Raw genomic sequence first — 13,015 nt, forward strand, 5'->3', positions numbered from 1 at the left:
CCCCTGTATCAGTGTATAGGGCTCATGAATGTAAGAAGTCACAGTGTGAAGTGTTGTGGTTCTGTAAATATTAGGATCAGAAAGGTCAAGGCTAACTTTCAAAATGGCTTCAAGCAGGCCCTGAAAGCTGCACCAGCAAGCAACATTTGCCTGAACAAACGGCAGTTGGGGGTGAGATTCACAAAGGCATTGAGATTCCATTTCCATTAAGTCCCATTTTCAGGCACCACTGCAATCCACAAGACTCCTGCCTAACAGCTGCCTAACCTTATAGGCACTAAACTTACTCAGTGCCTAAGCCTTTGCCTCTGGGCCTGTGCAACACAGCCTCACTTAAGTCTCCCAGGCTTCTATCTCCTGCCTAACCATATGCAGTGCTGCCTCCTTCTGGGCATCTGGTCACTGATCTCCCACCTAAGTGCCAGAACAATTAACAAACTTGGGAAGATAGGCGTTTGGCCACCAAAGTCACATGTGGGGACTCAATCAGCAGGTATCCTCAGAGGCTGCCGAACTCCACACAAAACAGAGGCAGACTTCTCTTATAACCTTTAGCTCAAGGTACTCATGTAGGATGTGGGAGGCTCCTGGTTCAAGTTTCCCATCCTCATGGAGAGAAGGGATTTGAACAGGGTTCTACTTTGTTGCAAGTGAATGCCCTAACCACTGGGTTATAGAGTCATTCTACATCTTTTACTGGGCCAATTAATATTTAATTATTTAAAGAAAGTAGAGCATCTTCAGTAGGGGAGGTTGAGAGACACCTTTACCAGACTATTTATAGTCCAGTGGTAGGGCATTCATCGGAAAGGTGCTAGATGCCTATTTAAATTCCCTCTCCCCATCAGGAGGACTTGAACTGGCTGGCCTCCCTCTTCCCCTAGGAGTACCCTAGCTACTGGGCTGCAAATTCTGAAGGAGCTCAGGCACCTCCTCCACTCCACCCCTAGCTATTTTGTTTCAGGCCCAGCACATGACTTATGCATTTGGCCACCTATTTTCCCCTGGTTTGTAGATTGCAAGCAGAGATAGGCACCAATCTCCGAGAAAGGGGGAGAGCTTAGCACCCCCCCCCCCCGGTCAGCATCTCTCACTGGCTAGCTTAAGTGGCTCCCTGCTTAGCGTGCTGGTTGTGTGGATCACGGTCTGAGGCACCTATCTCTCTTCATTCATTGTATAGGAACCTAGGGGCCTAATTCAGGCTTTGTGGATTGCAGTGTTGTTCCTATCATCTTCTAGGTACCTGAAAGTTAGGTGCCACGATGCTCAGCACCACAACACTTAACTCTCTTTGTTGATCCCACCCTTGGTTATCTAAATATCCAATCAGTGTTTTCAAAACTGAAGTTACAAATTTAAAGATCACTCATGAAACTGTGATCCCAAGAGTGCAGATGTTCTGTGAGTCTGGACAGGTGATTGTAGTGGCAACACATTCTTCATACAGCAGCCTCGTAACAACTCTCAGGTGAAGTGATTACAAGTAGATATGCCTTTGTAGTGGAATTGTTTAATTTTGTGGTTATTCATATCAATCAGTTTATAAGGAACAGATAAACACAAGGTGGGGAGAATAACACAATGCAGTGGCAGAAGTCTCAGGGTGCTTGCATCAGCTCCGAAGGAATAATTGGAAATCACATAATTAGAGGTTCTCTCCTTGTGTGCGGTCACTTCTAAATGCAAATAGCAGATGAGTGTTCCATTCAAAGTGAGATTCGAGAACATTAGGAAAGGTTCTGGTTGTAAAAAGTTGTCTTCAGGCTAGGACTGTGTGCTAGCATAATTAAAGTGAACAAAATAATGCAGGATAGGTTTAGACCTACATTTTCAAAAAGTAACTGGTCATTTTGGTTGTCACTTTTTGAAAATGTAGGCCTTAAAATCTCAATTTACCTATATTTTAAATTATCCTGGATACTCATCTCACAGTTTAAAATAGAATTCAGCATTACAAATTAGAGTTTGAGTGGCTCAGATGATTGGTAATAGAATGTAGAAAGAACGAGGAGTACTTGTGGCACCTTAGAGACTAACAAATTTATTAGGGCATAAGCTTTTGTGGGCTAAAATCCACTTCATTGGATGCATGCAGTGGAAAATACAGTAGGAAGATATACAGAGAACATGAAAAAATGGGGGTTGCCATACCAACTCTAACAAGACTCATCAATTAAGGTGGGCTATTACCAGCAGGAGGAAATAAACTTTTGTAGTGATAATCAGGATGGCCAATTTCAAACAGTTGAAAAGGTATGAGTAACAGCAGGGGAAAAATTATGATGGGGAAATAGTTTTTAGTTTGTGTAATGACTCATCCACTCCCAGTCTTTATTCAAGCCTAATTTAATGGTGTCCAGTTTGCAAATTAATTCCAGTTCTGCCGTTTCTCGTTGGAGTCTGTTTTTAACATTTTTGTTGAAGGATTGAGACTTTTAGGTCTGTAATTGAGTGTCCAGGGAGGTTGAAGTGTTCGCCGATTGGTTTTTGAACATCATAATTCTTGACATCTGATTTGTGTCCATTTATTTTTTTGTGTAGAGACTGTCTGGTTTGGCCAATGTACATGGCAGAGGGGCATTGTTGGCATATGATGGCATATATCACATTGGTAGATGCGCAGGTGAACGAGCCTCTGATGATGTGGCTGATGTGATTAGGTCCTATGATGGTGTCCCTTGAATAAATACATGGACAGGGTTGGCAACAGGCTTTGTTGCAAGGATAGGTTCCTGAGTTAGTGTTTTTGTTGTGTGGTGTGTGGTTGCTACTGAGTATTTGCTTCAGGTTGGAGGGCTGTCTGTAAGCAAGGACTGGCCTGTCTCCCAAGATCTGTGATACTGATGGGTCGTCCTTCAGGATAGGTCGTAGATCCTTGATGATGAACTGGAGAGGTTTTAGTTGGGGGCTGAAGGTGATGGCTAGTGGCGTTCTGTTATTTTCTTTGTTGGGCCTGTCCTGAGGTAGGTGACTTCCGGGTACTCTTCTGGCTCTGTCAATCTGTTTCTTCACTTCAGCAGGTGGGTATTGTAGTTGTAAGAATGCTTGATAGAGATCCTGTAGGTGTTTGTCTGTGTCTGAGGGATTGGAGCAAATGCGGTTGTATCTTAGAGCTTGGCTGTAGCCAATGGATCACGTGATGTGGTTTGGATTCACCACACAGCTGGTGCTGGTGTGATTTTCAGGTTCTAATAGTGAAAAGTTGTTACTGTGGTATGGCTTTTCAGTGGTTTATATGAGAAGTTTTTGATGTTCTTATTCAAGTTTCTACTGACAGGACTTCATCACAATAATCACCATTATAAGGGCCACAACATGGCAATCCTACTGGCAATCTTAGAAAAGAAGCCAAGTTTAAATGGACAGGAAGATTATGGCTGTTCTCCATTTTTTGAACAAAATTGATTTTAATCAAAAAAGACCTTTCTTCCTTACTCAAAAGTGTTTGCAAAAATGCTCATTTTAACACAGTGAGAAAATTAAAAATAGCATTTTTCATGTTTCATTTTTGTTTTCTTGGGGTTTTTTTCTCCCATCCCACCATTCTTTGTTTAGTCGCAAAATATAAAAGTATAAAATGGAGGAAAAGAACAAAAGCTGATAAACAAAATAGAAAAAGAAAAGAATAACAAAATAAAATAAAAAGGGGGAAAGGTTGCAGGAGAATAAAAAAGAAAGAGAAACAAGGAAAAACAAAAACCATTGAGAAAAGGAAAAATGAATAAATGAAAAAACTCAAAACAGAACATGATAAAAATGAAACCTGCAGAATGAAAATGTTTTCAACATTTTGAGTTTGTTCTGAGATTTCCCCCCTCTCAATTCTAGATCAGCTTTAATGGAGAATGAACATTCCTTTCATGCCTGGAGATTTGGTTGGACAGCTGGAGTTTAGTACAAAGATCTTGTCACTCTAGAACCAGGCTGAAGCACCTTTGGTAGAAACGAATGGGGTTTACTCTGCCTGTGTTTTATCTGTTCAGTGGATAAATAGAATTTTGATTTCCAGTATTGTCCATCATTTAGTATAAGCTATTAGAATATTTTCATGCTGGTCTTCATTCACGATAGTTATTAACAGCCAAATAGGACATAATGTGTTTTCCTTGACAACATTTAGCCTGTTGGCATACTGATACTACTGTCTGTTATGCTGACCAATATTGTCTCATTGTTTCCTTGTGCATCCCCATCTGTCTGTATCCATCTCTTGTCTCTTGCCTTATGTTTACATCGGATCTACTCTATGGGCGCTATAGCAGCACAGCTACGATGCTGATGCTGTAGATGTAGTGCTGTAGCACCATAGTGTAGATGCTTCCTAAAACAATGGAAAGGGGTTTACTGTTGCTGTAGGAAATCCATCTCCCCAGACAGTGGTTGGTAAGTTAACAACAGCATCCTTCCATTGACCTAGCTGCAGCTACACGAGGGGTGAGTTCAGCATAACTGTGGCTCTCAGGAGTGTGAATTTTTCACTCCCCTGAGTGATGCAGCTATGTCAACCTAAATTTTAAGTGTAGACCAGGTCTTAGGTACTTTGGACAGGGTCTGTCTTTTTGGTCTTTCTTTCTATTTGCCTCGCACAATGGGGTCCTGATCCTAGGCACAATGATAAAATAAATAATGCAGTGTGAAACAGACCTCCTGAATCAGATGGGACCTGATTCTAACTTTGCTTGCTCAGGGAAGGTAGTATGAAGGGAACAGTGATGTGACTCAGCAAAAACTCTAATGTTGTCAATAGAGTTATAACTGTGTAAACCCAGTAAAAATAAAATCAGAATCAGTCTCTATGTATCAGCCCTAAATGTCTGAAGTATGTTTCTGTTGCATCTTTTGCTTTGTTAGGCATTGGTAACATAATCAAGAGCATTCATAAATTGATACCTGTTGTTCACAGATGTTTGAGGCAAGCTTCCTTTGAGGTCATCTTAGACTAATTACCATGACTTAGTAGTTGCATCTTCTCCAGTGGTACATTCAATCTCCTGTGTTGAGTGTTGTGTTCCTGACAGCTGAAGCAGAAGGAAATCCAATTACCCACCTCTTTCTTGCTTCTTCAGAGAATGTTTTCACTTTCCAAGCAACTGGTTATACAGTACAGTTGTTATATGTTCTGATGGGTCCCCTTAAGGAAATCATAGTTTTGTAACCTCAGAACCCCAACAGTGTGGGTGGTTAGTTTTGTGCAGAAGGCAGAAGCTGTTAGCCATTGCCGCACCACTAGTATTAACCGCGCACGCGTGTGTGTGTATATATATGTGTGTCCCTGAATTTTTCACTTGCACTTCTAGAACATGTTTTTAAATATTCCTCTCAGCTGGCTTGGTAGTCTAGTGGCAGTGAGCTCTAGGGAACACTCATCCATCATGGCAGACTAGTTGGTGAACCTTGTGTTAGTAAACTCCTATGAGGCTCAGAGTGGCACTGGTGACCTCCAGATGAAGATATACTCATGTACTTTCTTAGCCACAGAAAGAACCTTTGGTTGAGGTGAAGTTAAGTGAAGGGGTCAAAATGGGTACCCCTGAATATCCCCTCCAAAAACACCCCAGAACTACAGATCTAGAATGATTCAAATAATTTACTACTACATGAATATTTGCAACTTTACAGCAAATAGTGAAGTCACATCCAATTTGTAGTTATGTACAGATTGTCTGTCTGGATTGTGTATTTTTCATAGCTACTTCAGTACTCAGTGGTCTTTATAAATCATAGTATGCTTGGTAAGATTTACAATCTCAACAGCTAGATTTTGCAGTGGCAAAGTAATCCTTTGAAAATATACTTTAATGTTTCCAAATGCCACGGGGTGTATCTGATCTTGAGGGGTAACTCCTCAACTTAATGGAGAGAGATTTAGCCAAAAGACTCCAATTAATGTTGATGGCAGTTCAGAGTCTAAACCCTTTCATTGTGCACTTGGACTATGCCTTGGACTATCAAGCCACCGTGTGGAGATTCAGTCACATGATTAAAATTGGAGAAAGTGCTAATGCAAAAATATGTGTTGAAAATGTCCTTCTTAATGTTGTCCTAAAACAGACTCAGAAGCCATTCTGGAAACATTCTCTATGACCACAAAATGAGGTTTTGGAACTGGAAGTTTGAAGCGGAATGATGATCTGATTTGAACTTCTCAAAGATTTGGTTAACTTTGCTACAGTACAAGAGCATTAAAATACACTTGTCTAACAGCAACAGAAAGCCTTTTATTTATATATTTTTTTTTTAAAATAGGAACTCAGTGTTATTTAATAGCATTCACCATGAAAGGCAGGAGAGCCCCACAGGATAGAAGGAATTTTAAGATTCCAGAACTCTTATTTATTCTTGCTCTTCCTTATTTTTGGACAAACAGCTGTTGTTTCATCATCATCTTTTATGGATTTCTCATAAAATATCCAGAGCCTCAAGAACTAGTTTATTTCATCCAGTGAATCAGGTTGTGTCCAATTCTGCATTTCCCAGTTTCCCTGGCTGAATTTTTGTCAGTCAGCACTGTAGTATGTCATTACATCATTTTATTCCCCCATTAACAGTGAAGCGGGTCATAGTGTTTAACCTTTTCATCAACATTATAGTTTATAGAGCTATAGAATTTCAGGCCAGAAAGGAGCACTATGATTATTTGATCTAACCTCCTATTATGGCCAATGGCCACAGAATTTTAGTCAGTAATTCTGACAGTAGAGGGAATTATTCTTCCCTATTTCTCTAAATTTAGGAACCTGGGGTGCAGTCCTAGCCCCAGTGAAGTCAGTAGCAAAACTCCCCTTGACTTCAGTTGATCAGAATTTCATCCCTGGTGTTTTCCTCTTGAGTTGATATATGGACACAAGATATTCATCTAGGTCTGGTTATATCATTTCAATAAGACAATTCACTAATCTCTGAAACAAGCTGAGAATGTTATAAATTTAGGAGGGAATGTCTGTACTTAAAAAAATATATAAATAGGTGCCAAAGGGTTTTATTTTAGCCATGGCTAGCCCTAGATCAAATGGTGCCCCAGACAAGGAGCATCTTCAAAACCTCCCCCTCCCCAATTTAAAATTGTTAAATTTTTAATCTCTTATCTTTTATTGCATTTGTAGCCCATTTTACGACTTGGATGCACAATTTGCATGCATGATTTATCCCTGTCATATAAGATGATAAATTTGCACATTAGGATCTGTAAATCTGTATTTATTCATGCCATATATAAGTAAATAAGAAAAATTAATTTCCTCTAAGCTTATAGAAACTTTTTAATTTTAAGAATAACTGGAATGTATTAACATAAGAAATTGAACTGTGCACCAACATTCCTCAGTTATAGGGCTTTCATAACTTACGCTTCACTCCTCAATTTCTTCTGCACTGGGAAGATCGCTACTGCCTGAAGCATGGTCTATGTTGTTCTGTTTCAGATATTATTCCCATCAAATTTGCCCCTTGCTGCAAACTAGATTGCAATTGAGCTTTTTGCTATATTGAGCTCTTGAAGTCTTCTTCAGGGGGCATCTTTTATTTTCTATGTGGGAAAACAGGTGGCATTAGGAAGAACAAAGGTCTATTTTCCCCAGTCTTAGAAAATCATCAAACATTACTTGTTAAGAATGGCAAAAGAAGTAACATTATTTCTTTTATACTATTGCATAGAAAGGGATTTGATATCTCTGGCGACTCATTAAGTATGTCCATTATTAGACACTACTTTCACTCTTCAAGTCTTAATACAAAAGTACACTTTCTCAATTACCCAAGTTTTACAATATCGCAGCTGGGCTCTCATTTCACTTCATTTCATTCTTGCATCTCACGGATTGACTGGCAACCCCCTACCCCTTATATCTGCGAGGGCATGGCTGACAATCTTCTAGGAGGTTCAAGGAAAATGTAGTTCTCAGAAAGTCTGGAAGGTTCCATGCGATTTTACAAAGGTCCAGAACATTCTAGGTGGTTAGTGAAGAATGAATCCACACACAGAATACCTGAAACATTTTATTTCAAACATTCTATTTTCCCTTTTGTCATTAACAAAAAAACAGCAACCCAAGACTGGGGGACCCAAGCCCCATACCCCAGTTGGTCACCTGGGTGGCCTGCCCCTAAATTTGGCCCTGCTTTAAGCTTCTCTTCCAGTATTACATCAGACTGGCAGACATGCACTTTTTATATGACAGATTAATTGTTCCAACCTAGAATTCACCTCTGGAAGATTTTCTGTTTCTGTTGTGCCTGGCAGAGTGGAATATTTATTTTTACTTGTGAAGTTTGGGTCTGGTGCTACCCCTTGTATCCTCTAAGACTATGGGAATGTGCTGAGCACTTTTGAAAATCTGGCCACTTAGGGTCAATTTTTCAAAAAGCATCTGAATGACTTCAGAACCTGAGTCCCATTTTCAAAAGTGTTTTGGGCACTTCAGAGTCTAACTCTTATTGACTTTTATGAAACTTGAACTCCTAAGTTCCTAAATTGTTTTTGAAAATGGAATTTAGTTTCCAAAGTAATTTAGGCACTTTTGAAAATGTTACCGTTAGTCCCTGATCAAAGAACATGGGCATGTGGCTAACTGTAAGCACATGCTCAAGTGCTTAACTGAATAAGCATAGATTAAAGCATGTGTGTGAAATTGGGTATCTGAACACAGTAAAAATTAAATACATATATATTGACAAGCTCAATAATAATAGGATGCAAGCAAACATCACAATTAATGGCCAAGCTGTAGAGCCAGTAGATGAATTTAATTATTTGGGATCATACATATCCAACCAGGGAGGCTGGGCCAAATAAATTAGAAGACTAGAGATGTCTCGCTGAGCCATGGTCTCCCTTATGGAAGTATTGAAAAACTGTGGCATCTTTAAACCTACAAAGGTTTGACATGTCAAAAGCATAATTTTTTCCATAGCGACTTATAGATGTGAATTTTGGGAAACTAATGCTGCTGACAAGAGGAAAATAAAAGACTTTGTGCTGTGGTGCTGTCGAAAACTCTTGCATATGTCTTGGATGGAAAAGAACCAAATGTTAGAAATATTACTGGAGAGAAACAAACTATGCTTTTGGAAATGAACAGGTGCAAACTTATATACTTTGGTCACATCAGATGGAAATAACTTTGAGAAAGTTATCCTGGAAGGAATGGAGGTGGATCACCATAGTAGGGAAATACCAGCAATGAGGTAGATAGACAGTGTATGGTGGATCACTAGGAGATCAGCTGCTGAATGTGTGAAGGCTTCTAAAAATTCTGCTATGATGTCACCAGTGTTCAGACATGAATAAATGGACTTTAGTTACTCACTTGCTAGAAATTAAGCATGGATTTACCTGCATTGGTGAATCAGGGCTTTATTGGTGCCTAATTGATAGATGAGCTCTTTTGAAAATCTGGCCTTATATGTGTAGCTGCACTATGGTAAAATCAGGAGCAGAAATGCTGCTGCTGCTAAAACTTGAATTACTTACTTGCAGCAATAAGAATGGCCCGAAAGCCTTGATGCCTTTTCCCTCTGTGGAAAGGGATCAAGGAACCCCTGGTGTAATTACTTCCTTATAAGCCCATCCATTATTTCTTTTTATCTGGTTACACATTCTTACATTCTTGTTACAGCTCCTACACTCCTCTGTATATTAATTTTGTTAAACAATTTCATTCTAAATGAGAATTAGCATCTCTGAAGACAACTTCAGTAAGAACCTCTGCTTAATTGACTATTATTTTTGTTTCAAATCTGGCAACTGATTTGTGGTACTTGTAGAACTGTTGTGATTCTAATTTTTAATTTATGAAGTTTGGGCTAAAGTGACTCTAAAAGCATCAAGGAAAAATAATAGTTTATAAATGCAACAGGAAATAGGCTTAGATTTACATAATGGATTTATTCACCCGTACCATTTTACAGAGGGAAAAGTAGAGATGCATCATAAATAAATTACATCATGCCATCAATATGTTACATTTAACTACACTGCTGGCTCTGTTTTTCTTACTGTTTAGGTTGGGTGACATTGGAAAACACGTTTCTTCATTACACTATTTTAAATGGGTTGGTAAATCTGCTTTCAGATGACAGTAAAATCCCTTATTGCTTCTAGCAACTCATTTATTTCAGAACAAACCTTTCACATTTTTATATTCAAGAATTGAAAATAACACAAAAGCATTGTCACCGTGAGCCCCTGCTGTGGCCCATCTGGCTCAAGGAGAACATGTCCAAGGCTGCATTCTTTAAGCATCCTCTGGTTTCAGGCTGCCCAGCTATGTGCCTCTTTCTTAATGTCCCTGTTCTGGATCCATTCAGTCCAGGAAGGGCCATCTGTTTCAGTTATTTTGAGGACATTTTGGTCTTTGTCTGTACAATTCACAGATTTTTATCAAAATACTCATAACAGGAAGCTTGTGAATTGCACTTTACTGTGGTATAGAGTGGTTGAAAATTTTTGAATGACAATTTTTTAAATAAAAAAAGGGCCTTTGCTAAAAATGAAATGTTCACAGAGTATTTTTGTTTTCTCTGTCTCCTCCCCCCTTACTGATTTTCTCCTACCCCCTGCCTCTTTTTCAGTGATAAAATAGAAAAAGGGATCAAGGGGATGTGGGCTGAGAGAGGAAAAATTGAGGAAAGAAACTGAAAAGCTCCAAATTTATTGAAAATTCTTAGGAAAAAAATTTGCAAAAAATTTCTAAATCAGTTCTTTTTTTTAAAAAAAAAATTGAAATGTTTCAAAATGTTCAACACTTGTAGCAATTTTTTTCCATTTTTCAATCAGCTCTACTCTGATATCTAGATAGAGGAATGGTGAAAACCAGGATAGTAGGGAACACTGATGTATGGGTATTTGCCATTGCAAAAAATAGATATTTTACAAAATGTCGTGTTTTCTTATGATAGGTCACAACTAGTGTGCATAATGGGCCTGATGTTACAAGGTGCTGAATAACTTCATCTTGTGTTGACTTGGATGGCAGTTTGGGGCACTCATCACATTCCTGTACTCCTGTGTTGGTTTACTGAGAAAGGTGTTATCATTGCTGTTCACTGTATATACTTCTACGTTTACCTGTTTCTTTACACAGTAATGAGTATGTTCTGAGTATCTGAGTGCTATTTGTTCACTGGACAGAGGATTTGGTTAACTGATTGGGGGAAATTGATTAAATTTACAATTTTGGGTGGGTAAATTTGGGGTAATTTAGATCACTTTTTTCACTAACTCAGGAAAATCTGAATCTGGCCCAGATTCACAGAGCTGTTAAGGCTCCTGATTTCCTTTTATTTCAATGGAAGTTTGCTGCTTAAACGCCTTTCGTAGGTCTGGGCCTCTCTCCTTGCCCTTATCATCCTTTCCATTGCTTTTCCTCTTCTGCCTTTGCACCTCTTTAAGTTTTGGGTTTTTAACTGGATAATCTTGCAAAGAAAACAGTGTAATATTGGATTGGGTAGAAGAACTATGTACATGTTAGAGTCTTTCATGCACACTCAATGATTTTTAAAGCTTAATAAACTTTATTTGCATACTAAGGGCCCAGTCATGCACTCCTTTCTCAAGCAAAGCTCACATTAGCTTCAGTGGGGGGTTAGATTCACAAAGGGATTTAGGCACCCAAGTCCAAAATGTAGCTACTTAAAACCATGGCATAGCTGCTACTTAATGAGGTAGGTGCCTAAAGTCCCTAGGAGTCTAAGTTTCTGCTGCTAAAGTCCATTAAGTACCTAAACATCTGCAGCTGGGCATGCACATAGGCACCTCACTCCTGTTGCTTGGACAATTAGCTCACTCCTAAACCCTCAAACTAGGGGGATCCTCAAACTAGGCATTCCTTATCTATCTCAACTGTGGGGCCCAATACAATAGGTGTGTTTAGACGCTAACAGATCAAACCTTGCACAAAATGGCATAGGAAGAGGAAGTACTAATCCCTCCTTATAAGTTGTAGCTTAGTGGTTAGTATAGACACCCAGAACGTGGGAGAACCAGGTTCAATTATTATCTCTGCCAAATGTGGAGTCTGGATTTGAACCCATAGTTCCCCCTCTTAGCTGAGTGCACAAGCTACTGGGCTATGTCCTCTCAGTTTCTCCTTTTGAAACTGTTCCACTTTGTGTAAGTAGTCATTGGAATAGGGACTTGAATTTGGGTCTTTTACAACCTAAGGGAGTGCTCTAACTGATAGGCTAAAGGTTAGAAGGGTGCATCTACTTCTTTGGGTTTTTTTTGTTTGTCTGTTTTTGTGTGTGTGTGTTTTTTTTTTTGTTGCAAAAAAGGACTTTGACAACTAACTCCAGGAGAGGGTTCATAGCTGTGTATTCCAAGCAGAGAGAGTTTTCTTCCAACCTCGATTTATGAACCTAACTTCCTTTGAGAGAAGAGGCCTTAGGCCACACCCTTCTCTTTAGCAGTTTCTATTGGCTAATTTAGGCAAATCCCTGCTCATCCTGCTGGCTTTTGTGGATCCTATTCTTAGGCACCTAACCTACCTGTGCATTGTGTAGGGAGCTACAGCACCTAACTAAGGGCTGGTGATTGAGTTAGGTGATGCAATGCTAAGGAGCTAGAGCTGGGACTTTAGCCTGAGTAAGAAGTGCAAGCTCACGGTGAAAGACAGCAGGGAAAGACAGTAGTTTTCACTAAGGGCTAAATCCAATTTTAAGAAGCTGAGTATTCCTTTGCAATATAATGAATTCAAAGAGGAATGGCCTGAAGCTCAAGGAAAACTGGGACTTTTATTCATTTTAATTAAATGGAGGCTCTTTTCCTTTAACATTTGTTTTCAGAAAACTCGACCAAAAAGGAGTGAGTATAACTGGAGTATAAAACCAAAAGAAACAGCCAGATAAAGAAAAAAACCCAAAATTCTGGCACTGCAACCAGGACTTGATCCTACAAAGATATATGCATGTGTTTAATTTTAGAAATGTCAGTAATCTGAATGGATTCAAAGAGATTTGCATTTGCAGGATTGAGGCCTAACCTGGGATTGTGTGAGCTGTAGCTCACGAAAGTTTATGC

General features: G+C 39.3%; 1 protein-coding gene across 1 annotated transcript in view; it reads left to right on the plus strand.

Moving 5' to 3' along the window:
* CLVS2 (clavesin 2) overlaps positions 1-13,015 on the plus strand; it is an 87,583-nt gene that overhangs the window by 13,499 nt on the left and 61,069 nt on the right. The window lies entirely within an intron of this gene.

This window comes from Dermochelys coriacea, chromosome 3 (genome assembly GCF_009764565.3).
Source record: "Dermochelys coriacea isolate rDerCor1 chromosome 3, rDerCor1.pri.v4, whole genome shotgun sequence".
NCBI lineage: Eukaryota > Metazoa > Chordata > Testudines > Dermochelyidae > Dermochelys > Dermochelys coriacea.